Source organism: Dermacentor variabilis, chromosome 4 (genome assembly GCF_050947875.1).
Source record: "Dermacentor variabilis isolate Ectoservices chromosome 4, ASM5094787v1, whole genome shotgun sequence".
In the NCBI taxonomy this organism is placed as follows: Eukaryota; Metazoa; Arthropoda; class Arachnida; order Ixodida; family Ixodidae; genus Dermacentor; species Dermacentor variabilis.
The window spans coordinates 206,050,129-206,074,067 of NC_134571.1; the positions used below are offsets into that span (position 1 = coordinate 206,050,129).

The 23,939-nt window shown below is 49.3% G+C and overlaps 26 non-coding genes and 9 pseudogenes across 26 annotated transcripts; all 35 read right to left on the bottom strand.

Moving 5' to 3' along the window:
• Nucleotides 1-28: 28 nt before the first annotated feature.
• LOC142580394 (5S ribosomal RNA) lies at nucleotides 29-147 on the bottom strand (annotated as a pseudogene).
• A 525-nt stretch (nucleotides 148-672) lies between these two features.
• On the bottom strand, nucleotides 673-791 carry LOC142581059 (5S ribosomal RNA). Its single transcript, XR_012828199.1, has one exon. It is a non-coding gene; the product is annotated as a 5S ribosomal RNA (ribosomal RNA).
• A 526-nt stretch (nucleotides 792-1,317) lies between these two features.
• On the bottom strand, nucleotides 1,318-1,436 carry LOC142580367 (5S ribosomal RNA; annotated as a pseudogene).
• A 522-nt stretch (nucleotides 1,437-1,958) lies between these two features.
• On the bottom strand, nucleotides 1,959-2,077 carry LOC142581060 (5S ribosomal RNA). Its single transcript, XR_012828200.1, has one exon. It is a non-coding gene; the product is annotated as a 5S ribosomal RNA (ribosomal RNA).
• A 523-nt stretch (nucleotides 2,078-2,600) lies between these two features.
• Nucleotides 2,601-2,719, bottom strand: LOC142581061 (5S ribosomal RNA). Its single transcript, XR_012828201.1, has one exon. It is a non-coding gene; the product is annotated as a 5S ribosomal RNA (ribosomal RNA).
• Nucleotides 2,720-3,243: 524 nt separating this feature from the next.
• Nucleotides 3,244-3,362, bottom strand: LOC142580749 (5S ribosomal RNA). Its single transcript, XR_012827890.1, has one exon. It is a non-coding gene; the product is annotated as a 5S ribosomal RNA (ribosomal RNA).
• Nucleotides 3,363-3,885: 523 nt separating this feature from the next.
• On the bottom strand, nucleotides 3,886-4,004 carry LOC142581062 (5S ribosomal RNA). The gene has a single exon (XR_012828202.1). It is a non-coding gene; the product is annotated as a 5S ribosomal RNA (ribosomal RNA).
• Nucleotides 4,005-4,526: 522 nt separating this feature from the next.
• On the bottom strand, nucleotides 4,527-4,645 carry LOC142580760 (5S ribosomal RNA). Its single transcript, XR_012827901.1, has one exon. It is a non-coding gene; the product is annotated as a 5S ribosomal RNA (ribosomal RNA).
• A 523-nt stretch (nucleotides 4,646-5,168) lies between these two features.
• On the bottom strand, nucleotides 5,169-5,287 carry LOC142580445 (5S ribosomal RNA; annotated as a pseudogene).
• A 523-nt stretch (nucleotides 5,288-5,810) lies between these two features.
• LOC142581063 (5S ribosomal RNA) lies at nucleotides 5,811-5,929 on the bottom strand. The gene has a single exon (XR_012828203.1). It is a non-coding gene; the product is annotated as a 5S ribosomal RNA (ribosomal RNA).
• A 523-nt stretch (nucleotides 5,930-6,452) lies between these two features.
• Nucleotides 6,453-6,571, bottom strand: LOC142581064 (5S ribosomal RNA). Its single transcript, XR_012828205.1, has one exon. It is a non-coding gene; the product is annotated as a 5S ribosomal RNA (ribosomal RNA).
• Nucleotides 6,572-7,095: 524 nt separating this feature from the next.
• LOC142580381 (5S ribosomal RNA) lies at nucleotides 7,096-7,214 on the bottom strand (annotated as a pseudogene).
• Nucleotides 7,215-7,691: 477 nt separating this feature from the next.
• On the bottom strand, nucleotides 7,692-7,810 carry LOC142580336 (5S ribosomal RNA). The gene has a single exon (XR_012827761.1). It is a non-coding gene; the product is annotated as a 5S ribosomal RNA (ribosomal RNA).
• A 525-nt stretch (nucleotides 7,811-8,335) lies between these two features.
• On the bottom strand, nucleotides 8,336-8,454 carry LOC142581065 (5S ribosomal RNA). Its single transcript, XR_012828206.1, has one exon. It is a non-coding gene; the product is annotated as a 5S ribosomal RNA (ribosomal RNA).
• A 527-nt stretch (nucleotides 8,455-8,981) lies between these two features.
• On the bottom strand, nucleotides 8,982-9,100 carry LOC142580277 (5S ribosomal RNA). The gene has a single exon (XR_012827703.1). It is a non-coding gene; the product is annotated as a 5S ribosomal RNA (ribosomal RNA).
• Nucleotides 9,101-9,624: 524 nt separating this feature from the next.
• LOC142580425 (5S ribosomal RNA) lies at nucleotides 9,625-9,743 on the bottom strand (annotated as a pseudogene).
• A 524-nt stretch (nucleotides 9,744-10,267) lies between these two features.
• Nucleotides 10,268-10,386, bottom strand: LOC142580262 (5S ribosomal RNA). Its single transcript, XR_012827689.1, has one exon. It is a non-coding gene; the product is annotated as a 5S ribosomal RNA (ribosomal RNA).
• A 524-nt stretch (nucleotides 10,387-10,910) lies between these two features.
• Nucleotides 10,911-11,029, bottom strand: LOC142581066 (5S ribosomal RNA). Its single transcript, XR_012828207.1, has one exon. It is a non-coding gene; the product is annotated as a 5S ribosomal RNA (ribosomal RNA).
• A 521-nt stretch (nucleotides 11,030-11,550) lies between these two features.
• On the bottom strand, nucleotides 11,551-11,669 carry LOC142580354 (5S ribosomal RNA; annotated as a pseudogene).
• A 524-nt stretch (nucleotides 11,670-12,193) lies between these two features.
• Nucleotides 12,194-12,312, bottom strand: LOC142580350 (5S ribosomal RNA; annotated as a pseudogene).
• Nucleotides 12,313-12,835: 523 nt separating this feature from the next.
• Nucleotides 12,836-12,954, bottom strand: LOC142581067 (5S ribosomal RNA). Its single transcript, XR_012828208.1, has one exon. It is a non-coding gene; the product is annotated as a 5S ribosomal RNA (ribosomal RNA).
• Nucleotides 12,955-13,478: 524 nt separating this feature from the next.
• LOC142581068 (5S ribosomal RNA) lies at nucleotides 13,479-13,597 on the bottom strand. Its single transcript, XR_012828209.1, has one exon. It is a non-coding gene; the product is annotated as a 5S ribosomal RNA (ribosomal RNA).
• A 522-nt stretch (nucleotides 13,598-14,119) lies between these two features.
• LOC142581071 (5S ribosomal RNA) lies at nucleotides 14,120-14,238 on the bottom strand. The gene has a single exon (XR_012828211.1). It is a non-coding gene; the product is annotated as a 5S ribosomal RNA (ribosomal RNA).
• Nucleotides 14,239-14,760: 522 nt separating this feature from the next.
• On the bottom strand, nucleotides 14,761-14,879 carry LOC142580355 (5S ribosomal RNA; annotated as a pseudogene).
• Nucleotides 14,880-15,404: 525 nt separating this feature from the next.
• Nucleotides 15,405-15,523, bottom strand: LOC142580351 (5S ribosomal RNA; annotated as a pseudogene).
• Nucleotides 15,524-16,046: 523 nt separating this feature from the next.
• LOC142581072 (5S ribosomal RNA) lies at nucleotides 16,047-16,165 on the bottom strand. The gene has a single exon (XR_012828212.1). It is a non-coding gene; the product is annotated as a 5S ribosomal RNA (ribosomal RNA).
• A 523-nt stretch (nucleotides 16,166-16,688) lies between these two features.
• Nucleotides 16,689-16,807, bottom strand: LOC142581073 (5S ribosomal RNA). The gene has a single exon (XR_012828213.1). It is a non-coding gene; the product is annotated as a 5S ribosomal RNA (ribosomal RNA).
• A 522-nt stretch (nucleotides 16,808-17,329) lies between these two features.
• On the bottom strand, nucleotides 17,330-17,448 carry LOC142581074 (5S ribosomal RNA). Its single transcript, XR_012828214.1, has one exon. It is a non-coding gene; the product is annotated as a 5S ribosomal RNA (ribosomal RNA).
• A 526-nt stretch (nucleotides 17,449-17,974) lies between these two features.
• LOC142581075 (5S ribosomal RNA) lies at nucleotides 17,975-18,093 on the bottom strand. The gene has a single exon (XR_012828215.1). It is a non-coding gene; the product is annotated as a 5S ribosomal RNA (ribosomal RNA).
• Nucleotides 18,094-18,617: 524 nt separating this feature from the next.
• On the bottom strand, nucleotides 18,618-18,736 carry LOC142581076 (5S ribosomal RNA). The gene has a single exon (XR_012828216.1). It is a non-coding gene; the product is annotated as a 5S ribosomal RNA (ribosomal RNA).
• Nucleotides 18,737-20,808: 2,072 nt separating this feature from the next.
• Nucleotides 20,809-20,927, bottom strand: LOC142581077 (5S ribosomal RNA). Its single transcript, XR_012828217.1, has one exon. It is a non-coding gene; the product is annotated as a 5S ribosomal RNA (ribosomal RNA).
• A 524-nt stretch (nucleotides 20,928-21,451) lies between these two features.
• Nucleotides 21,452-21,570, bottom strand: LOC142581078 (5S ribosomal RNA). The gene has a single exon (XR_012828218.1). It is a non-coding gene; the product is annotated as a 5S ribosomal RNA (ribosomal RNA).
• A 522-nt stretch (nucleotides 21,571-22,092) lies between these two features.
• Nucleotides 22,093-22,211, bottom strand: LOC142581079 (5S ribosomal RNA). The gene has a single exon (XR_012828219.1). It is a non-coding gene; the product is annotated as a 5S ribosomal RNA (ribosomal RNA).
• Nucleotides 22,212-22,733: 522 nt separating this feature from the next.
• Nucleotides 22,734-22,852, bottom strand: LOC142581080 (5S ribosomal RNA). Its single transcript, XR_012828220.1, has one exon. It is a non-coding gene; the product is annotated as a 5S ribosomal RNA (ribosomal RNA).
• Nucleotides 22,853-23,373: 521 nt separating this feature from the next.
• On the bottom strand, nucleotides 23,374-23,492 carry LOC142581082 (5S ribosomal RNA). The gene has a single exon (XR_012828222.1). It is a non-coding gene; the product is annotated as a 5S ribosomal RNA (ribosomal RNA).
• Nucleotides 23,493-23,939: the final 447 nt, after the last annotated feature.

Consider the following 23,939-nt stretch of genomic DNA (forward strand, 5'->3'; position numbering starts at 1 on the left):
GCACGCAATAAAAAAGCAAAAAGAACGGTGCCATCAGCACTCGGTGTTCCCAGGTGGTCTCCCTCCCAAGTACTGACCGAGCCCAATGCTGCTTAGCTTCGGGGATTGGACGAGAACCGGCGTATTCAGCATGGTATGGCCGATGGCGAGAATGTGCTGTTTACGACTGCACCTGTATCGTGCTGCTATGTTGTGCAGTCGCCGAATGTATTGCTACAGCATACAGCACGTACGCGGCAGTCTTTCCGTGAACAATACACGCACGCGTCGTGTACGTTGATCACGCCGTTTGTGGTTCGCTGCATGCGTGCGTGCTAGTGCTCACAAAAACAAGAGGGCGAGCGCCACATTTTGCGCGCGTAGCAGCCCACAAGGTGCCACTTTATTGATGCGTTGTCATTGAGCTGTATGCGGGTGTGATAAGTAAGCGGTTAGACGCTTGTGCGACTAAATTTTGCATCATTGCGTATACCGCTTACCACCGTCATCATTCCGCGTACAATATCGTGTAGTGGCCTGAATATTGTTGGTGTTACACTTCGGCGTTGGCTCTACCAGCAGGCTCCAGTTGAACGTAAGTTACAGTAAATGAAACCACCCACACGTTGTGGAAATGAAAAAAAAAAAAACAAGACGTCACAGAAGCACGCAATAAAAAAGCAAAAAGAACGGTGCCATCAGCACTCGGTGTTCCCAGGTGGTCTCCCTCCCAAGTACTGACCGAGCCCAATGCTGCTTAGCTTCGGGGATCGGACGAGAACCGGCGTATTCAGCATGGTATGGCCGATGGCGAGAATGTGCTGTTTACGACTGCACCTGTATCGTGCTGCTATGTTGTGCAGTCGCCGAATGTATTGCTACAGCATACAGCACGTACGCGGCAGTCTTTCCGTGAACAATACACGCACGCGTCGTGTACGTTGATCACTCCGTTTGTGGTTCGCTGCATGCGTGCGTGCTAGTGCTCACAAAAACAAGAGGGCGAGCGCCACATTTTGCGCGCGTTGCAGCCCACAAGGTGCCACTTTATTGATGCGTTATCATTGAGCTGTATGCGGGTGTGATAAGTAAGCGGTTAGACGCTTGTGCGACTAAATTTTGCATCATTGCGTATACCGCTTACCACCGTCATCATTCCGCGTACAATATCGTGTAGTGGCCTGAATATTGTTGGTGTTACACTTCGGCGTTGGCTCTACGAGCAGGCTCCAGTTGAACGTAAGTTACAGTAAATGAAACCACCCACACGTTGTGCAAATGAAAAAAAAAAAAAACAAGACGTCACAGAAGCACGCAATAAAAAAGCAAAAAGAACGGCGCCATCAGCACTCGGTGTTCCCAGGTGGTCTGCCTCCCAAGTACTGACCGAGCCCAATGCTGCTTAGCTTCGGGGATCGGACGAGAACCGGCGTATTCAGCATGGTATGGCCGATGGCGAGAATGTGCTGTTTACGACTGCACCTGTATCGTGCTGCTATGTTGTGCAGTCGCCGAATGTATTGCTACAGCATACAGCACGTACGCGGCAGTCTTTCCGTGAACAATACACGCACGCGTCGTGTACGTTGATCACTCCGTTTGTGGTTCGCTGCATGCGTGCGTGCTAGTGCTCACAAAAACAAGAGGGCGAGCGCCACATTTTGCGCGCGTTGCAGCCCACAAGGTGCCACTTTATTGATGCGTTGTCATTGAGCTGTGTGCGGGTGTGATAAGTAAGCGGTTAGACGCTTGTGCGACTAAATTTTGCATCATTGCGTATACCGCTTACCACCGTCATCATTCCGCGTACAATATCGTGTAGTGGCCTGAATATTGTTGGTGTTACACTTCGGCGTTGGCTCTACCAGCAGGCTCCAGTTGAACGTAAGTTACAGTAAATGAAACCACCCACACGTTGTGCAAATGAAAAAAAAAACAAGACGTCAGAGAAGCACGCAATAAAAAAGCAAAAAGAACGGTGCCATCAGCACTCGGTGTTCCCAGGTGGTCTCCCTCCCAAGTACTGACCGAGCCCAATGCTGCTTAGCTTCGGGGATCGGACGAGAACCGGCGTATTCAGCATGGTATGGCCGATGGCGAGAATGTGCTGTTTACGACTGCACCTGTATCGTGCTGCTATGTTGTGCAGTCGCCGAATGTATTGCTACAGCATACAGCACGTACGCGGCAGTCTTTCCGTGAACAATACACGCACGCGTCGTGTACGTTGATCACGCCGTTTGTGGTTCGCTGCATGCGTGCGTGCTAGTGCTCACAAAAACAAGAGGGCGAGCGCCACATTTTGCGCGCGTTGCAGCCCACAAGGTGCCACTTTATTGATGCGTTGTCATTGAGCTGTATGCGGGTGTGATAAGTAAGCGGTTAGACGCTTGTGCGACTAAATTTTGCATCATTGCGTATACCGCTTACCACCGTCATAATTCCGCGTACAATATCGTGTAGTGGCCTGAATATTGTTGGTGTTACACTTCGGCGTTGGCTCTACCAGCAGGCTCCAGTTGAACGTAAGTTACAGTAAATGAAACCACCCACACGTTGTGGAAATGAAAAAAAAAAACAAGACGTCACAGAAGCACGCAATAAAAAAGCAAAAAGAACGGTGCCATCAGCACTCGGTGTTCCCAGGTGGTCTCCCTCCCAAGTACTGACCGAGCCCAATGCTGCTTAGCTTCGGGGATCGGACGAGAACCGGCGTATTCAGCATGGTATGGCCGATGGCGAGAATGTGCTGTTTACGACTGCACCTGTATCGTGCTGCTATGTTGTGCAGTCGCCGAATGTATTGCTACAGCATACAGCACGTACGCGGCAGTCTTTCCGTGAACAATACACGCACGCGTCGTGTACGTTGATCACTCCGTTTGTGGTTCGCTGCATGCGTGCGTGCTAGTGCTCACAAAAACAAGAGGGCGAGCGCCACATTTTGCGCTCGTTGCAGCCCACAAGGTGCCACTTTATTGATGCGTTGTCATTGAGCTGTATGCGGGTGTGATAAGTAAGCGGTTAGACGCTTGTGCGACTAAATTTTGCATCATTGCGTATACCGCTTACCACCGTCATCATTCCGCGTACAATATCGTGTAGTGGCCTGAATATTGTTGGTGTTACACTTCGGCGTTGGCTCTACCAGCAGGCTCCAGTTGAACGTAAGTTACAGTAAATGAAACCACCCACACGTTGTGCAAATGAAAAAAAAAAAACAAGACGTCACAGAAGCACGCAATAAAAAAGCAAAAAGAACGGCGCCATCAGCACTCGGTCTTCCCAGGTGGTCTCCCTCCCAAGTACTGACCGAGCCCAATGCTGCTTAGCTTCGGGGATCGGACGAGAACCGGCGTATTCAGCATGGTATGGCCGATGGCGAGAATGTGCTGTTTACGACTGCACCTGTATCGTGCTGCTATGTTGTGCAGTCGCCGAATGTATTGCTACAGCATACAGCACGTACGCGGCAGTCTTTCCGTGAACAATACACGCACGCGTCGTGTACGTTGATCACTCCGTTTGTGGTTCGCTGCATGCGTGCGTGCTAGTGCTCACAAAAACAAGAGGGCGAGCGCCACATTTTGCGCGCGTTGCAGCCCACAAGGTGCCACTTTATTGATGCGTTGTCATTGAGCTGTGTGCGGGTGTGATAAGTAAGCGGTTAGACGCTTGTGCGACTAAATTTTGCATCATTGCGTATACCGCTTACCACCGTCATCATTCCGCGTACAATATCGTGTAGTGGCCTGAATATTGTTGGTGTTACACTTCGGCGTTGGCTCTACCAGCAGGCTCCAGTTGAACGTAAGTTACAGTAAATGAAACCACCCACACGTTGTGCAAATGAAAAAAAAAAACAAGACGTCACAGAAGCACGCAATAAAAAAGCAAAAAGAACGGTGCCATCAGCACTCGGTGTTCCCAGGTGGTCTCCCTCCCAAGTACTGACCGAGCCCAATGCTGCTTAGCTTCGGGGATCGGACGAGAACCGGCGTATTCAGCATGGTATGGCCGATGGCGAGAATGTGCTGTTTACGACTGCACCTGTATCGTGCTGCTATGTTGTGCAGTCGCCGAATGTATTGCTACAGCATACAGCACGTACGCGGCAGTCTTTCCGTGAACAATACACGCACGCGTCGTGTACGTTGATCACTCCGTTTGTGGTTCGCTGCATGTGTGCGTGCTAGTGCTCACAAAAACAAGAGGGCGAGCGCCACATTTTGCGCGCGTTGCAGCCCACAAGGTGCCACTTTATTGATGCGTTATCATTGAGCTGTATGCGGGTGTGATAAGTAAGCGGTTAGACGCTTGTGCGACTAAATTTTGCATCATTGCGTATACCGCTTACCACAGTCATCATTCCGCGTACAATATCGTGTAGTGGCCTGAATATTGTTGGTGTTACACTTCGGCGTTGGCTCTACCAGCAGGCTCCAGTTGAACGTAAGTTACAGTAAATGAAACCACCCACACGTTGTGCAAATGAAAAAAAAAACAAGACGTCACAGAAGCACGCAATAAAAAAGCAAAAAGAACGGCGCCATCAGCACTCGGTCTTCCCAGGTGGTCTCCCTCCCAAGTACTGACCGAGCCCAATGCTGCTTAGCTTCGGGGATCGGACGAGAACCGGCGTATTCAGCATGGTATGGCCGATGGCGAGAATGTGCTGTTTACGACTGCACCTGTATCGTGCTGCTATGTTGTGCAGTCGCCGAATGTATTGCTACAGCAAACAGCACGTACGCGGCAGTCTTTGCGTGAACAATACACGCACGCGTCGTGTACGTTGATCACTCCGTTTGTGATTCGCTGCATGTGTGCGTGCTAGTGCTCACAAAAACAAGAGGGCGAGCGCCACATTTTGCGCGCGTTGCAGCCCACAAGGTGCCACTTTATTGATGCGTTGTCATTGAGCTGTATGCGGGTGTGATAAGTAAGACGTTAGACGCTTGTGCGACTAAATTTTGCATCATTGCGTATACCGCTTACCACCGTCATCATTCCGCGTACAATATCGTGTAGTGGCCTGAATATTGTTGGTGTTACACTTCGGCGTTGGCTCTACCAGCAGGCTCCAGTTGAACGTAAGTTACAGTAAATGAAACCACCCACACGTTGTGCAAATGAAAAAAAAAAAGAAGACGTCACAGAAGCACGCAATAAAAAAGCAAAAAGAACGGTGCCATCAGCACTCGGTGTTCCCAGGTGGTCTCCCTCCCAAGTACTGACCGAGCCCAATGCTGCTTAGCTTCGGGGATCGGACGAGAACCGGCGTATTCAGCATGGTATCGGCGATGGCGGGAATGTGCTGTTTACGACTGCACCTGTATCGTGCTGCTATGTTGTGCAGTCGCCGAATGTATTGCTACAGCATACAGCACGTACGCGGCAGTCTTTCCGTGAACAATACACGCACGCGTCGTGTACGTTGATCACTCCGTTTGTGGTTCGCTGCATGCGTGCGTGCTAGTGCGCACAAAAACAAGAGTGCGAGCGCCACATTTTGCGCGCGTTGCAGCCCACAAGGTGCCACTTTATTGATGCGTTGTCATTGAGCTGTATGCGGGTGTGATAAGTAAGCGGTTAGACGCTTGTGCGACTAAATTTTGCATCATTGCGTATACCGCTTACCACCGTCATCATTCCGCGTACAATATCGTGTAGTGGCCTGAATATTGTTGGTGTTACACTTCGGCGTTGGCTCTACCAGCAGGCTCCAGTTGAACGTAGGTTACAGTAAATGAAACCACCCACACGTTGTGCAAATGAAAAAAAAAAACAAGACGTCACAGAAGCACGCAATAAAAAAGCAAAAAGAACGGTGCCATCAGCACTCGGTGTTCCCAGGTGGTCTCCCTCCCAAGTACTGACCGAGCCCAATGCTGCTTAGCTTCGGGGATCGGACGAGAACCGGCGTATTCAGCATGGTATGGCCGATGGCGAGAATGTGCTGTTTACGACTGCACCTGTATCGTGCTGCTATGTTGTGCAGTCGCCGAATGTATTGCTACAGCATACAGCACGTACGCGGCAGTCTTTACGTGAACAATACACGCACGCGTCGTGTACGTTGATCACTCCGTTTGTGGTTCGCTGCATGCGTGCGTGCTAGTGCTCACAAAAACAAGAGGGCGAGCGCCACATTTTGCGCGCGTTGCAGCCCACAAGGTGCCACTTTATTGATGCGTTGTCATTGAGCTGTATGCGGGTGTGATAAGTAAGCGGTTAGACGCTTGTGCGACTAAATTTTGCATCATTGCGTATACCGCTTACCACCGTCATCATTCCGCGTACAATATCGTGTAGTGGCCTGAATATTGTTGGTGTTACACTTCGGCGTTGGCTCTACCAGCAGGCTCCAGTTGAACGTAAGTTACAGTAAATGAAACCACCCACACGTTGTGCAAATGAAAAAAAAAAACAAGACGTCACAGAAGCACGCAATAAAAAAGCAAAAAGAACGGTGCCATCAGCACTCGGTGTTCCCAGGTGGTCTCCCTCCCAAGTACTGACCGAGCCCAATGCTGCTTAGCTTCGGGGATCGGACGAGAACCGGCGTATTCAGCATGGTATGGCCGATGGCGAGAATGTGCTGTTTACGACTGCACCTGTATCGTGCTGCTATGTTGTGCAGTCGCCGAATGTATTGCTACAGCATACAGCACGTACGCGGCAGTATTTCCGTGAACAATACACGCACGCGTCGTGTACGTTGATCACTCCGTTTGTGGTTCGCTGCATGCGTGCGTGCTAGTGCTCACAAAACAAGAGGGCGAGCGCCACATTTTGCGCGCGTTGCAGCCCACAAGGTGCCACTTTATTAATGCGTTGTCATTGAGCTGTATGCGGGTGTGATAAGTAAGCGGTTAGACGCTTGTGCGACTAAATTTTGCATCATTGCGTATACCGCTTACCACCGTCATCATTCCGCGTACAATATCGTGTAGTGGCCTGAATATTGTTGGTGTTACACTTCGGCGTTGGCTCTACCAGCAGGCTCCAGTTGAACGTAAGTTACAGTAAATGAAACCACCCACACGTTGTGCAAATGAAAAAAAAAAAAACAAGACGTCACAGAAGCACGCAATAAAAAAGCAAAAAGAACGGTGCCATCAGCACTCGGTGTTCCCAGGTGGTCTCCCTCCCAAGTACTGACCGAGCCCAATGCTGCTTAGCTTCGGGGATCGGACGAGAACAGGCGTATTCAGCATGGTATGGCCGATGGCGAGAATGTGCTGTTTACGACTGCACCTGTATCGTGCTGCTATGTTGTGCAGTCGCCGAATGTATTGCTACAGCATACAGCACGTACGCGGCAGTCTTTCCGTGAACAATACACGCACGCGTCGTGTACGTTGATCACTCCGTTTGTGGTTCGCTGCATGCGTGCGTGCTAGTGCTCACAAAAACAAGAGGGCGAGCGCCACATTTTGCGAGCTGTATGCGGGTGTGATAAGTAAGCGGTTGGACGCTTGTGCGACTAAATTTTGCATCATTGCGTATACCGCTTACCACCGTCATCATTCCGCGTACAATATCGTGTAGTGGCCTGAATATTGTTGGTGTTACACTTCGGCGTTGGCTCTACCAACAGGCTCCAGTTGAACGTCAGTTACAGTAAATGAAACCACCCACACGTTGTGCAAATGAAAAAAAAAAACAAGACGTCAAAGAAGCACGCAATAAAAAAGCAAAAAGAACGGTGCCATCAGCACTCGGTGTTCCCAGGTGGTCTCCCTCCCAAGTACTGACCGAGCCCAATGCTGCTTAGCTTCGGGGATCGGACGAGAACCGGCGTATTCAGTATGGTATGGCCGATGGCGAGAATGTGCTGTTTACGACTGCACCTGTATCGTGCTGCTATGTTGTGCAGTCGCCGAATGTATTGCTACAGCATACAGCACGTACGCGGCAGTCTTTCCGTGAACAATACACGCACGCGTCGTGTACGTTGATCACTCCGTTTGTGGTTCGCTGCATGCGTGCGTGCTAGTGCTCACAAAAACAAGAGGGCGAGCGCCACATTTTGCGCGCGTTGCAGCCCACAAGGTGCCACTTTATTGATGCGTTGTCATTGAGCTGTATGCGGGTGTGATAAGTAAGCGGTTAGACGCTTGTGCGACTAAATTTTGCATCATTGCGTATACCGCTTACCACCGCCATCATTCCGCGTACAATATCGTGTAGTGGCCTGAATATTGTTGGTGTTACACTTCGGCGTTGGCTCTACCAGCAGGCTCCAGTTGAACGTAAGTTACAGTAAATGAAACCACCCACACGTTGTGCAAATTAAAAAAAGAAAAACAAGACGTCACAGAAGCACGCAATAAAAAAGCAAAAAGAACGGTGCCATCAGCACTCGGTGTTCCCAGGTGGTCTCCCTCCCAAGTACTGACCGAGCCCAATGCTGCTTAGCTTCGGGGATCGGACGAGAACCGGCGTATTCAGCATGGTATGGCCGATGGCGAGAATGTGCTGTTTACGACTGCACCTGTATCGTGCTGCTATGTTGTGCAGTCGCCGAATGTATTGCTACAGCATACAGCACGTACGCGGCAGTCTTTCCGTGAACAATACACGCACGCGTCGTGTACGTTGATCACTCCGTTTGTGGTTCGCTGCATGTGTGCGTGCTAGTGCTCACAAAAACAAGAGGGCGAGCGCCACATTTTGCGCGCGTTGCAGCCCACAAGGTGCCACTTTATTGATGCGTTGTCATTGAGCTGTATGCGGGTGTGATAAGTAAGCGGTTAGACGCTTGTGCGACTAAATTTTGCATCATTGCGTATACCGCTTACCACCGTCATCATTCCGCGTACAATATCGTGTAGTGGCCTGAATATTGTTGGTGTTACACTTCGGCGTTGGCTCTACCAGCAGGCTCCAGTTGAACGTAAGTTACAGTAAATGAAACCACCCACACGTTGTGCAAATGAAAAAAAAAAGAAAACAAGACGTCACAGAAGCACGCAATAAAAAAGCAAAAAGAACGGTGCCATCAGCACTCGGTGTTCCCAGGTGGTCTCCCTCCCAAGTACTGACCGAGCCCAATGCTGCTTAGCTTCGGGGATCGGACGAGAACCGGCGTATTCAGCATGGTATCGCCGATGGCGAGAATGTGCTGTTTACGACTGCACCTGTATCGTGCTGCTATGTTGTGCAGTCGCCGAATGTATTGCTACAGCATACAGCACGTACGCGGCAGTCTTTCCGTGAACAATACACGCACGCGTCGTGTACGTTGATCACTCCGTTTGTGGTTCGCTGCATGCGTGCGTGCTAGTGCTCACAAAAACAAGAGGGCGAGCGCCACATTTTGCGCGCGTTGCAGCCCACAAGGTGCCACTTTATTGATGCGTTGTCATTGAGCTGTATGCGGGTGTGATAAGTAAGCGGTTAGACGCTTGTGCGACTAAATTTTGCATCATTGCGTATACCGCTTACCACCGCCATCATTCCGCGTACAATATCGTGTAGTGGCCTGAATATTGTTGGTGTTACACTTCGGCGTTGGCTCTACCAGCAGGCTCCAGTTGAACGTAAGTTACAGTAAATGAAACCACCCACACGTTGTGCAAATGAAAAAAAAAAAACAAGACGTCACAGAAGCACGCAATAAAAAAGCAAAAAGAACGGTGCCATCAGCACTCGGTGTTCCCAGGTGGTCTCCCTCCCAAGCACTGACCGAGCCCAATGCTGCTTAGCTTCGGGGATCGGACGAGAACCGGCGTATTCAGCATGGCATGGCCGATGGCGAGAATGTGCTGTTTACGACTGCACCTGTATCGTGCTGCTATGTTGTGCAGTCGCCGAATGTATTGCTACAGCATACAGCACGTACGCGGCAGTCTTTCCGTGAACAATACACGCACGCGTCGTGTACGTTGATCACTCCGTTTGTGGTTCGCTGCATGTGTGCGTGCTAGTGCTCACAAAAACAAGAGGGCGAGCGCCACATTTTGCGCGCGTTGCAGCCTACAAGGTGCCACTTTATTGATGCGTTGTCATCGAGCTGTATGCGGGTGTGATAAGTAAGCGGTTAGACGCTTGTGCGACTAAATTTTGCATCATTGCGTATACCGCTTACCACCGTCATCATTCCGCGTACAATATCGTGTAGTGGCCTGAATATTGTTGGTGTTACACTTCGGCGTTGGCTCTACCAGCAGGCTCCAGTTGAACGTAAGTTACAGTAAATGAAACCACCCACACGTTGTGCAAATGAAAAAAAAAAAACAAGACGTCACAGAAGCACGCAATAAAAAAGCAAAAAGAACGGTGCCATCAGCACTCGGTGTTCCCAGGTGGTCTCCCTCCCAAGTACTGACCGAGCCCAATGCTGCTTAGCTTCGGGGATCGGAAGAGAACCGGCGTATTCAGCATGGTATGGCCGATGGCGAGAACGTGCTGTTTACGACTGCACCTGTATCGTGCTGCTATGTTGTGCAGTCGCCGAATGTATTGCTACAGCATACAGCACGTACGCGGCAGTATTTCCGTGAACAATACACGCACGCGTCGTGTACGTTGATCACTCCGTTTGTGGTTCGCTGCATGCGTGCGTGCTAGTGCTCACAAAAACAAGAGGGCGAGCGCCACATTTTGCGCGCGTTGCAGCCCACAAGGTGCCACTTTATTAATGCGTTGTCATTGAGCTGTATGCGGGTGTGATAAGTAAGCGGTTAGACGCTTGTGCGACTAAATTTTGCATCATTGCGTATACCGCTTAATACCGTCATCATTCCGCGTACAATATCGTGTAGTGGCGTGAATATTGTTGGTGTTACACTTCGGCGTTGGCTCTACCAGCAGGCTCCAGTTGAACGTAAGTTACAGTAAATGAAACCACCCACACGTTGTGCATATGAAAAAAAAAAAACAAGACGTCACAGAAGCACGCAATAAAAAAGCAAAAAGAACGGTGCCATCAGCACTCGGTGTTCCCAGGTGGTCTCCCTCCCAAGTACTGACCGAGCCCAATGCTGCTTAGCTTCGGGGATCGGACGAGAACCGGCGTATTCAGCATGGTATGGCCGATGGCGAGAATGTGCTGTTTTCGACTGCACCTGTATCGTGCTGCTATGTTGTGCAGTCGCCGAATGTATTGCTACAGCATACAGCACGTACGCGGCAGTCTTTCCGTGAACAATACACGCACGCGTCGTGTACGTTGATCACTCTGTTTGTGGTTCGCTGCATGCGTGCGTGCTAGTGCTCACAAAAACAAGAGGGCGAGCGCCACATTTTGCGCGCGTTGCAGCCCACAAGGTGCCACTTTATTGATGCGTTGTCATTGAGCTGTATGCGGGTGTGATAAGTAAGCGGTTAGACGCTTGTGCGACTAAATTTTGCATCATTGCGTATACCGCTTACCACCGTCATCATTTCGCGTACAATATCGTGTAGTGGCCTGAATATTGTTGGTGTTACACTTCGGCGTTGGCTCTACCAGCAGGCTCCAGTTGAACGTAAGTTACAGTAAATGAAACCACCCACACGTTGTGCAAATGAAAAAAAAACAAGACGTCACAGAAGCACGCAATAAAAAAGCAAAAAGAACGGTGCCATCAGCACTCGGTGTTCGCAGGTGGTCTCCCTCCCAAGTACTGACCGAGCCCAATGCTGCTTAGCTTCGGGGATCGGAAGAGAACCGGCGTATTCAGCATGGTATGGCCGATGGCGAGAACGTGCTGTTTACGACTGCACCTGTATCGTGCTGCTATGTTGTGCAGTCGCCGAATGTATTGCTACAGCATACAGCACGTACGCGGCAGTATTTCCGTGAACAATACACGCACGCGTCGTGTACGTTGATCACTCCGTTTGTGGTTCGCTGCATGCGTGCGTGCTAGTGCTCACAAAAACAAGAGGGCGAGCGCCACATTTTGCGCGCGTTGCAGCCCACAAGGTGCCACTTTATTAATGCGTTGTCATTGAGCTGTATGCGGGTGTGATAAGTAAGCGGTTAGACGCTTGTGCGACTAAATTTTGCATCATTGCGTATACCGCTTACCACCGTCATCATTCCGCGTACAATATCGTGTAGTGGCCTGAATATTGTTGGTGTTACACTTCGGCGTTGGCTCTACCAGCAGGCTCCAGTTGAACGTAAGTTACAGTAAATGAAACCACCCACACGTTGTGCAAATGAAAAAAAAAAAACAAGACGTCACAGAAGCACGCAATAAAAAAGCAAAAAGAACGGTGCCATCAGCACTCGGTGTTCCCAGGTGGTCTCCCTCCCAAGTACTGACCGAGCCCAATGCTGCTTAGCTTCGGGGATCGGACAAGAACCGGCGTATTCAGCATGGTATGGCCGATGGCGAGAATGTGCTGTTTACGACTGCACCTGTATCGTGCTGCTATGTTGTGCAGCCGCCGAATGTATTGCTACAGCATACAGCACGTACGCGGCAGTCTTTCCGTGAACAATACACGCACGCGTCGTGTACGTTGATCACTCTGTTTGTGGTTCGCTGCATGCGTGCGTGCTAGTGCTCACAAAAACAAGAGGGCGAGCGCCACATTTTGCGCGCGTTGCAGCCCACAAGGTCCCACTTTATTGATGCGTTGTCATTGAGCTGTATGCGGGTGTGATAAGTAAGCGGTTAGACGCTTGTGCGACTAAATTTTGCATCATTGCGTATACCGCTTACCACCGTCATCATTCCGCGTACAATATCGTGTAGTGGCCTGAATATTGTTGGTGTTACACTTCGGCGTTGGCTCTACCAGCAGGCTCCAGTTGAACGTAAGTTACAGTAAATGAAACCACCCACACGTTGTGCAAATGAAAAAAAAAAACAAGACGTCACAGAAGCACGCAATAAAAAAGCAAAAAGAACGGTGCCATCAGCACTCGGTGTTCCCAGGTGGTCTCCCTCCCAAGTACTGACCGAGCCCAATGCTGCTTAGCTTCGGGGATCGGACGAGAACCGGCGTATTCAGCATGGTATGGCCGATGGCGAGAATGTGCTGTTTACGACTGCACCTGTATCGTGCTGCTATGTTGTGCAGTCGCCGAATGTATTGCTACAGCATACAGCACGTACGCGGCAGTCTTTCCGTGAACAATACACGCATGCGTCGTGTACGTTGATCACTCCGTTTGTGGTTCGCTGCATGCGTGCGTGCTAGTGCTCACAAAAACAAGAGGGCGAGCGCCACATTTTGCGCGCGTTGCAGCCCACAAGGTACCACTTTATTGATGCATTGTCATTGAGCTGTATGCGGGTGTGATAAGTAAGCGGTTAGACGCCTGTGCGACTAAATTTTGCATCATTGCGTATACCGCTTACCACCGTCATCATTCCGCGTACAATATCGTGTAGTGGCCTGAATATTGTTGGTGTTACACTTCGGCGTTGGCTCTACCAGCAGGCTCCAGTTGAACGTAAGTTACAGTAAATGAAACCACCCACACGTTGTGCAAATGAAAAAAAAAAAACAAGACGTCACAGAAGCACGCAATAAAAAAGCAAAAAGAACGGTGCCATCAGCACTCGGTGTTCCCAGGTGGTCTCCCTCCCAAGTACTGACCGAGCCCAATGCTGCTTAGCTTCGGGGATCGGACGAGAACCGGCGTATTCAGCATGGTATGGCCGATGGCGAGAATGTGCTGTTTACGACTGCACCTGTATCGTGCTGCTATGTTGTGCAGTCGCCGAATGTATTGCTACAGCATACAGCACGTAGGCGGCAGTCTTTCCGTGAACAATACACGCACGCGTCGTGTACGTTGATCACTCCGTTTGTGGTTCGCTGCATGTGTGCGTGCTAGTGCTCACAAAAACAAGAGGGCGAGCGCCGCATTTTGCGCGCGTTGCAGCCCACAAGGTGCCACTTTATTGATGCGTTGTCATTGAGCTGTATGCGGGTGTGATAAGTAAGCGGTTAGACGCTTCTGCGACTAAATTTTGCATCATTGCGTATACCGCTTACCACCGTCATCATTCCGCGTACAATATCGTGTAGTGGCCTGAATATTGTTGGTGTTACACTTCGGCGTTGGCTCTACCAGCAGGCTCCAGTTGAACGTAAGTTACAGTAAATGAAACCACCCACACGTTGTGCAAATGAAAAAAAAAACAAGACGTCACAGAAGCACGCAATAAAAAAGCAAAAAGAACGGTGCCATCAGCACTCGGTGTTCCCAGGTGGTCTCCCTCCCAAGTACTGACCGAGCCCAATGCTGCTTAGCTTCGGGGATCGGACGAGAACCGGCGTATTCAGCATGGTATGGCCGATGGCGAGAATGTGCTGTTTACGACTGCACCTGTATCGTGCTGCTATGTTGTGCAGTCGCCGAATGTATTGCTACAGCATACAGCACGTACGCGGCAGTCTTTCCGTGAACAATACACGCACGCGTCGTGTACGTTGATCACTCTGTTTGTGGTTCGCTGCATGCGTGCGTGCTAGTGCTCACAAAAACAAGAGGGCGAGCGCCACATTTTGCGCGCGTTGCAGCCCACAAGGTGCCACTTTATTGATGCGTTGTCATTGAGCTGTATGCGGGTGTGATAAGTAAGCGGTTAGACGCTTGTGCGACTAAATTTTGCATCATTGCGTATACCGCTTACCACCGTCATCATTTCGCGTACAATATCGTGTAGTGGCCTGAATATTGTTGGTGTTACACTTCGGCGTTGGCTCTACCAGCAGGCTCCAGTTGAACGTAAGTTACAGTAAATGAAACCACCCACACGTTGTGCAAATGAAAAAAAAAACAAGACGTCACAGAAGCACGCAATAAAAAAGCAAAAAGAACGGTGCCATCAGCACTCGGTGTTCGCAGGTGGTCTCCCTCCCAAGTACTGACCGAGCCCAATGCTGCTTAGCTTCGGGGATCGGAAGAGAACCGGCGTATTCAGCATGGTATGGCCGATGGCGAGAACGTGCTGTTTACGACTGCACCTGTATCGTGCTGCTATGTTGTGCAGTCGCCGAATGTATTGCTACAGCATACAGCACGTACGCGGCAGTATTTCCGTGAACAATACACGCACGCGTCGTGTACGTTGATCACTCCGTTTGTGGTTCGCTGCATGCGTGCGTGCTAGTGCTCACAAAAACAAGAGGGCGAGCGCCACATTTTGCGCGCGTTGCAGCCCACAAGGTGCCACTTTATTAATGCGTTGTCATTGAGCTGTATGCGGGTGTGATAAGTAAGCGGTTAGACGCTTGTGCGACTAAATTTTGCATCATTGCGTATACCGCTTACCACCGTCATCATTCCGCGTACAATATCGTGTAGTGGCCTGAATATTGTTGGTGTTACACTTCGGCGTTGGCTCTACCAGCAGGCTCCAGTTGAACGTAAGTTACAGTAAATGAAACCACCCACACGTTGTGCAAATGAAAAAAAAAAAAGCAAGACGTCACAGAAGCACGCAATAAAAAAGCAAAAAGAACGGTGCCATCAGCACTCGGTGTTCCCAGGTGGTCTCCCTCCCAAGTACTGACCGAGCCCAATGCTGCTTAGCTTCGGGGATCGGACAAGAACCGGCGTATTCAGCATGGTATGGCCGATGGCGAGAATGTGCTGTTTACGACTGCACCTGTATCGTGCTGCTATGTTGTGCAGCCGCCGAATGTATTGCTACAGCATACAGCACGTACGCGGCAGTCTTTCCGTGAACAATACACGCACGCGTCGTGTACGTTGATCACTCTGTTTGTGGTTCGCTGCATGCGTGCGTGCTAGTGCTCACAAAAACAAGAGGGCGAGCGCCACATTTTGCGCGCGTTGCAGCCCACAAGGTGCCACTTTATTGATGCGTTGTCATTGAGCTGTATGCGGGTGTGATAAGTAAGCGGTTAGACGCTTGTGCGACTAAATTTTGCATCATTGCGTATACCGCTTACCACCGTCATCATTCCGCGTACAATATCGTGTAGTGGCCTGAATATTGTTGGTGTTACACTTCGGCGTTGGCTCTACCAGCAGGCTCCAGTTGAACGTAAGTTACAGTAAATGAAACCACCCACACGTTGTGCAAATGAAAAAAAAAAACAAGACGTCACAGAAGCACGCAATAAAAAAGCAAAAAGAACGGTGCCATCAGCACTCGGTGTTCCCAGGTGGTCTCCCTCCCAAGTACTGACCGAGCCCAATGCTGCTTAGCTTCGGGGATCGGACGAGAACCGGCGTATTCAGCATGGTATGGCCGATGGCGAGAATGTGCTGTTTACGACTGCACCTGTATCGTGCTGCTATGTTGTGCAGTCGCCGAATGTATTGCTACAGCATACAGCACGTACGCGGCAGTCTTTCCGTGAACAATACACGCATGCGTCGTGTACGTTGATCACTCCGTTTGTGGTTCGCTGCATGCGTGCGTGCTAGTGCTCACAAAAACAAGAGGGCGAGCGCCACATTTTGCGCGCGTTGCAGCCCACAAGGTACCACTTTATTGATGCATTGTCATTGAGCTGTATGCGGGTGTGATAAGTAAGCGGTTAGACGCCTGTGCGACTAAATTTTGCATCATTGCGTATACCGCTTACCACCGTCATCATTCCGCGTACAATATCGTGTAGTGGCCTGAATATTGTTGGTGTTACACTTCGGCGTTGGCTCTACCAGCAGGCTCCAGTTGAACGTAAGTTACAGTAAATGAAACCACCCACACGTTGTGCAAATGAAAAAAAAAAACAAGACGTCACAGAAGCACGCAATAAAAAAGCAAAAAGAACGGTGCCATCAGCACTCGGTGTTCCCAGGTGGTCTCCCTCCCAAGTACTGACCGAGCCCAATGCTGCTTAGCTTCGGGGATCGGACGAGAACCGGCGTATTCAGCATGGTATGGCCGATGGCGAGAATGTGCTGTTTACGACTGCACCTGTATCGTGCTGCTATGTTGTGCAGTCGCCGAATGTATTGCTACAGCATACAGCACGTAGGCGGCAGTCTTTCCGTGAACAATACACGCACGCGTCGTGTACGTTGATCACTCCGTTTGTGGTTCGCTGCATGTGTGCGTGCTAGTGCTCACAAAAACAAGAGGGCGAGCGCCGCATTTTGCGCGCGTTGCAGCCCACAAGGTGCCACTTTATTGATGCGTTGTCATTGAGCTGTATGCGGGTGTGATAAGTAAGCGGTTAGACGCTTCTGCGACTAAATTTTGCATCATTGCGTATACCGCTTACCACCGTCATCATTCCGCGTACAATATCGTGTAGTGGCCTGAATATTGTTGGTGTTACACTTCGGCGTTGGCTCTACCAGCAGGCTCCAGTTGAACGTAAGTTACAGTAAATGAAACCACCCACACGTTGTGCAAATGAAAAAAAAAACAAGACGTCACAGAAGCACGCAATAAAAAAGCAAAAAGAACGGTGCCATCAGCACTCGGTGTTCCCAGGTGGTCTCCCTCCCAAGTACTGACCGAGCCCAATGCTGCTTAGCTTCGGGGATCGGACGAGAACCGGCGTATTCAGCATGGTATGGCCGATGGCGAGAATGTGCTGTTTACGACTGCACCTGTATCGTGCTGCTATGTTGTGCAGTCGCCGAATGTATTGCTACAGCATACAGCACGTACGCGGCAGTCTTTCCGTGAACAATACACGCACGCGTCGTGTACGTTGATCACTCCATTTGTGGTTCGCTGCATGCGTGCGTGCTAGTGCTCACAAAAACAAGAGGGCGAGCGCCACATTTTGCGCGCGTTGCAGCCCACAAGGTGCCACTTTATTAATGCGTTGTCATTGAGCTGTATGCGGGTGTGATAAATAAGCGGTTAGACGCTTGTGCGACTAAATTTTGCATCATTGCGTATACCGCTTACCACCGTCATCATTCCGCGTACAATATCGTGTAGTGGCCTGAATATTGTTGGTGTTACACTTCGGCGTTGGCTCTACCAGCAGGCTCCAGTTGAACGTAAGTTACAGTAAATGAAACCACCCACACGTTGTGCAAATGAAAAAAAAAAAAAACAAGACGTCACAGAAGCACGCAATAAAAAAGCAAAAAGAACGGTGCCATCAGCACTCGGTGTTCCCAGGTGGTCTCCCTCCCAAGTACTGACCGAGCCCAATGCTGCTTAGCTTCGGGGATCGGACGAGAACCGGCGTATTCAGCATGGTATGGCCGATGGCGAGAATGTGCTGTTTACGACTGCAGCTGTATCGTGCTGCTATGTTGTGCAGTCGCCGAATGTATTGCTACAGCATACAGCACGTACGCGGCAGTCTTTCCATGAACAATACACGCACGCGTCGTGTACGTTGATCACTCCGTTTGTGGTTCGCTGCATGCGTGCGTGCTAGTGCTCACAAAAACAAGAGGGCGAGCGCCACATTTTGCGCGCGTTGCAGCCCACAAGGTGCCACTTTATTGATGCGTTGTCATTGAGCTGTATGCGGGTGTGATAAGTAAGCGGTTAGACGCTTGTGCGACTAAATTTTGCATCATTGCGTATACCGCTTACCACCGTCATCGTTCCGCGTACAATATCGTGTAGTGGCCTGAATATTGTTGGTGTTACACTTCGGCGTTGGCTCTACCAGCAGGCTCCAGTTGAACGTAAGTTACAGTAAATGAAACCACCCACACGTTGTGCAAATGAAAAAAAAAAAACAAGACGTCACAGAAGCACGCAATAAAAAAGCAAAAAGAACGGTGCCATCAGCACTCGGTGTTCCCAGGTGGTCTCCCTCCCAAGTACTGACCGAGCCCAATGCTGCTTAGCTTCGGGGATCGGACGAGAACCGGCGTATTCAGCATGGTATGGCCGATGGCGAGAATGTGCTGTTTACGACTGCACCTGTATCGTGCTGCTATCTTGTGCAGTCGCCGAATGTGTTGCTACAGCATACAAATCAAATCAAATCAAATCAAACATGTTTATTTTGCAGGAAGAATACAAAATTTCCCTGCGGGAGGCAAAGACTAAAGGCGAGAAAGCCTGACGAGGTCTTGGCCCCCTGATGAACAAGACAGTCTACAACAGTTGACACGACTCAATATACGATTCATTAAGTACAATGCGTCTGCATCTCTACATCGGATCACATACGTATTTGTTTATACATGTATATGCAACACGCTCTACAATACTTTATACATTTACAAAAGATACATTGAAATGGAATCTAACAATTTTGTTCAATTAAATTCATCTCAGAATATACAAAACATAATTTGACTACACTTATGGATCGACTATGAGGTTAGTAGTCAGGAGGAATGATCTATAATTGCGCTTGAGCTTCTTGGCTTGTAATGTAAGGTCAATATTCGATTCATGGAGGTTTAATAATTGCACTGCTTTATATTCAATGGTCTGTTTGCCATAGTTCGTGCGTACTTTTTTAGTTTTTCGGCTAGAGCTTCTGAACCCATATTTCGTGGATACAGTTCTTGGGAAGGCATCCTGTAATTTGTGTTTATGTATGTGTTGCATCAATTTTAGATTATATACTTTTTTTGCAGATAGGATTTCATGTTTGAGAAAAAGTGGTTCAGTGGCCATGTCCTTGGCATGACCTTTATATTTTTCCAGAATACGAAGCACGCGCTTCTGCAGGATTATTAACCTATCATAATTTGTTTTAGTTGTTGTTCCCCACACCAACATACCGTATAGTAGTTTCGAGTAAAATAACGTATAGTAGAGTGATTTAGTTAACCACGAAGGTAGAAGGGAAGCAATTTTACTGAGACATCCTACAGAGCGAGCCAGATCAGTTAAGAGATGTTGCACGTGTGGTGTCCATGATAGGTGTTCATGGAACCAGACTCCTAGGAATTTCTGTGTGTTTACTTGTTTGATGCGTTGGTCATTATAATAAATTATTACATTGTCGCGGATGTGCTTGTTAATAGGCCTGAACATAACAAATTTAGTTTTTTGTGTGTTTAGCTTTAGTTTATTTTTTGTTAGCCAACCTGAAAGTTTAGCGAGGTATAGATTTGCTGAAGCTTCTATTTCATGAATAGTAGATCCTGTGAAGAACAGGCTAGTGTCGTCAGCAAACATTGTAATTTCCGGTGTATATTGAACATCCGTAATATCATTGATATATAGAAGGAAAAGCACGGGACCTAATATAGATCCCTGTGGAACTCCTTTTATTACGCTTAAGTATTCGGACTCTGCATTTTCTATGCCAACAAATTGATATCTTGACGATAAATAGCTTTTAAATAAGTCTAGGACAACACCACGAATTCCATAGCGGCTTAATTTCAGCAATAGGATATGATGGTCAACTGAATCGAAAGCTTTACGCAGATCAAGGAAGACACCCAAAGTAAACATCTTATTTTCAATATTTTCTATTATGCGAGAATGTGCTGTTTACGACTGCACCTGTATCGTGCTGCTATGTTGTGCAGTCGCCGAATGTATTGCTACAGCATACAGAACGTACGCGGCAGTCTTTCCGTGAACAATACACGCACGCGTCGTGTACGTTGATCACTCCGTTTGTGGTTCGCTGCATGTGTGCGTGCTAGTGCTCACAAAAACAAGAGGGCGAGCGCCACATTTTGCGCGCGTTGCAGCCCACAAGGTGCCACTTTATTGATGCGTTGTCATTGAGCTGTATGCGGGTGTGATAAGTAAGCGGTTAGACGCTTGTGCGACTAAATTTTGCATCATTGCGTATACCGCTTACCACCGTCATCATTCCGCGTACAATATCGTGTAGTGGCCTGAATATTGTTGGTGTTACACTTCGGCGTTGGCTCTACCAGCAGGCTCCAGTTGAACGTAAGTTACAGTAAATGAAACCACCCACACGTTGTGCAAATGAAAAAAAAAAAACAAGACGTCACAGAAGCACGCAATAAAAAAGCAAAAAGAACGGTGCCATCAGCACTCGGTGTTCCCAGGTGGTCTCCCTCCCAAGTACTGACCGAGCCCAATGCTGCTTAGCTTCGGGGATCGGACGAGAACCGGCGTATTCAGCATGGTATGGCCGATGGCGAGAATGTGCTGTTTACGACTGCACCTGTATCGTGCTGCTATGTTGTGCCGTCGCCGAATGTATTGCTGCAGCATACAGCACGTACGCGGCAGTCTTTCCGTGAACAATACACGCACGCGTCGTGTACGTTGATCACTCCGTTTGTGGTTCGCTGCATGCGTGCGTGCTAGTGCTCACAAAAACAAGAGGGCGAGCGCCACATTTTGCGCGCGTTGCAGCCCACAAGGTGCCACTTTATTGATGCGTTGTCATTGAGCTATATGCGGGTGTGATAAGTAAGCGGTTAGACGCTTGTGCGACTAAATTTTGCATCATTGCGTATACCGCTTACCACCGTCATCATTCCGCGTACAATATCGTGTAGTAGCCTGAATATTGTTGGTGTTACACTTCGGCGTTGGCTCTACCAGCAGGCTCCAGTTGAACGTAAGTTACAGTAAATGAAACCACCCACACGTTGTGCAAATGAAAAAAAAAAGACAAGACGTCACAGAAGCACGCAATAAAAAAGCAAAAAGAACGGTGCCATCAGCACTCGGTGTTCCCAGGTGGTCTCCCTCCCAAGTACTGACCGAGCCCAATGCTGCTTAGCTTCGGGGATCGGACGAGAACCGGCGTATTCAGCATGGTATGGCCGATGGCGAGAATGTGCTGTTTACGACTGCACCTGTATCGTGCTGCTATGTTGTGCAGTCGCCGAATGTGTTGCTACAGCATACAGAACGTACGCGGCAGTCTTTCCGTGAACAATACACGCACGCGTCGTGTACGTTGATCACTCCGTTTGTGGTTCGCTGCATGTGTGCGTGCTAGTGCTCACAAAAACAAGAGGGCGAGCGCCACATTTTGCGCGCGTTGCAGCCCACAAGGTGCCACTTTATTGATGCGTTGTCATTGAGCTGTATGCGGGTGTGATAAGTAAGCGGTTAGACGCTTGTGCGACTAAATTTTGCATCATTGCGTATACCGCTTACCACCGTCATCATTCCGCGTACAATATCGTGTAGTGGCCTGAATATTGTTGGTGTTACACTTCGGCGTTGGCTCTACCAGCAGGCTCCAGTTGAACGTAAGTTACAGTAAATGAAACCACCCACACGTTGTGCAAATGAAAAAAAAAACAAGACGTCAGAGAAGCACGCAATAAAAAAGCAAAAAGAACGGTGCCATCAGCACTCGGTGTTCCCAGGTGGTCTCCCTCCCAAGTACTGACCGAGCCCAATGCTGCTTAGCTTCGGGGATCGGACGAGAACCGGCGTATTCAGCATGGTATGGCCGATGGCGAGAATGTGCTGTTTACGACTGCACCTGTATCGTGCTGCTATGTTGTGCAGTCGCCGAATGTATTGCTACAGCATACAGCACGTACGCGGCAGTCTTTCCGTGAACAATACACGCACGCGTCGTGTACGTTGATCACTCCGTTTGTGGTTCGCTGCATGCGTGCGTGCTAGTGCTCACAAAAACAAGAGGGCGAGCGCCACATTTTGCGCGCGTTGCAGCCCACAAGGTGCCACTTTATTAATGCGTTGTCATTGAGCTGTATGCGGGTGTGATAAGTAAGCGGTTAGACGCTTGTGCCACTAAATTTTGCATCATTGCGTATACCGCTTACCACCGTCATCATTCCGCGTACAATATCGTGTAGTGGCCTGAATATTGTTGGTGTTACACTTCGGCGTTGGCTCTACCAGCAGGCTCCAGTTGAACGTAAGTTACAGTAAATGAAACCACCCACACGTTGTGCAAATGAAAAAAAAAACAAGACGTCACAGAAGCACGCAATAAAAAAGCAAAAAGAACGGTGCCATCAGCACTCGGTGTTCCCAGGTGGTCTCCCTCCCAAGTACTGACCGAGCCCAATGCTGCTTAGCTTCGGGGATCGGACGAGAACCGGCGTATTCAGCATGGTATGGCCGATGGCGAGAATGTGCTGTTTACGACTGCACCTGTATCGTGCTGCTATGTTGTGCAGTCGCCGAATGTATTGCTACAGCATACAGCACGTACGCGGCAGTCTTTCCATGAACAATACACACACGCGTCGTGTACGTTGATCACTCCGTTTGTGGTTCGCTGCATGCGTGCGTGCTAGTGCTCACAAAAACAAGAGGGCGAGCGCCACATTTTGCGCGCGTTGCAGCCCACAAGGTGCCACTTTATTGATGCGTTGTCATTGAGCTGTATGCGGGTGTGATAAGTAAGCGGTTAGACGCTTGTGCGACTAAATTTTGCATCATTGCGTATACCGCTTACCACCGTCATCGTTCCGCGTACAATATCGTGTAGTGGCCTGAATATTGTTGGTGTTACACTTCGGCGTTGGCTCTACCAGCAGGCTCCAGTTGAACGTAAGTTACAGTAAATGAAACCACCCACACGTTGTGCAAATGAAAAAAAAACAAGACGTCACAGAAGCACGCAATAAAAAAGCAAAAAGAACGGTGCCATCAGCACTCGGTGTTCCCAGGTGGTCTCCCTCCCAAGTACTGACCGAGCCCAATGCTGCTTAGCTTCGGGGATCGGACGAGAACCGGCGTATTCAGCATGGTATGGCCGATGGCGAGAATGTGCTGTTTACGACTGCACCTGTATCGTGCTGCTATGTTGTGCAGTCGCCGAATGTATTGCTACAGCATACAGCACGTACGCGGCAGTCTTTCCGTGAACAATACACGCAGGCGTCGTGTACGTTGATCACTCCGTTTGTGGTTCGCTGCATGCGTGCGTGCTAGTGCTCACAAAAACAAGAGGGCGAGCGCCACATTTTGCGCGCGTTGCAGCCCACAAGGTGCCACTTTATTGATGTGTTGTCATTGAGCTATATGCGGGTGTGATAAGTAAGCGGTTAGACGCTTGTGCGACTAAATTTTGCATCATTGCGTATACCGCTTACCACCGTCATCATTCCGCGTACAATATCGTGTAGTGGCCTGAATATTGTTGGTGTTACACTTCGGCGTTGGCTCTACCAGCAGGCTCCAGTTGAACGTAAGTTACAGTAAATGAAA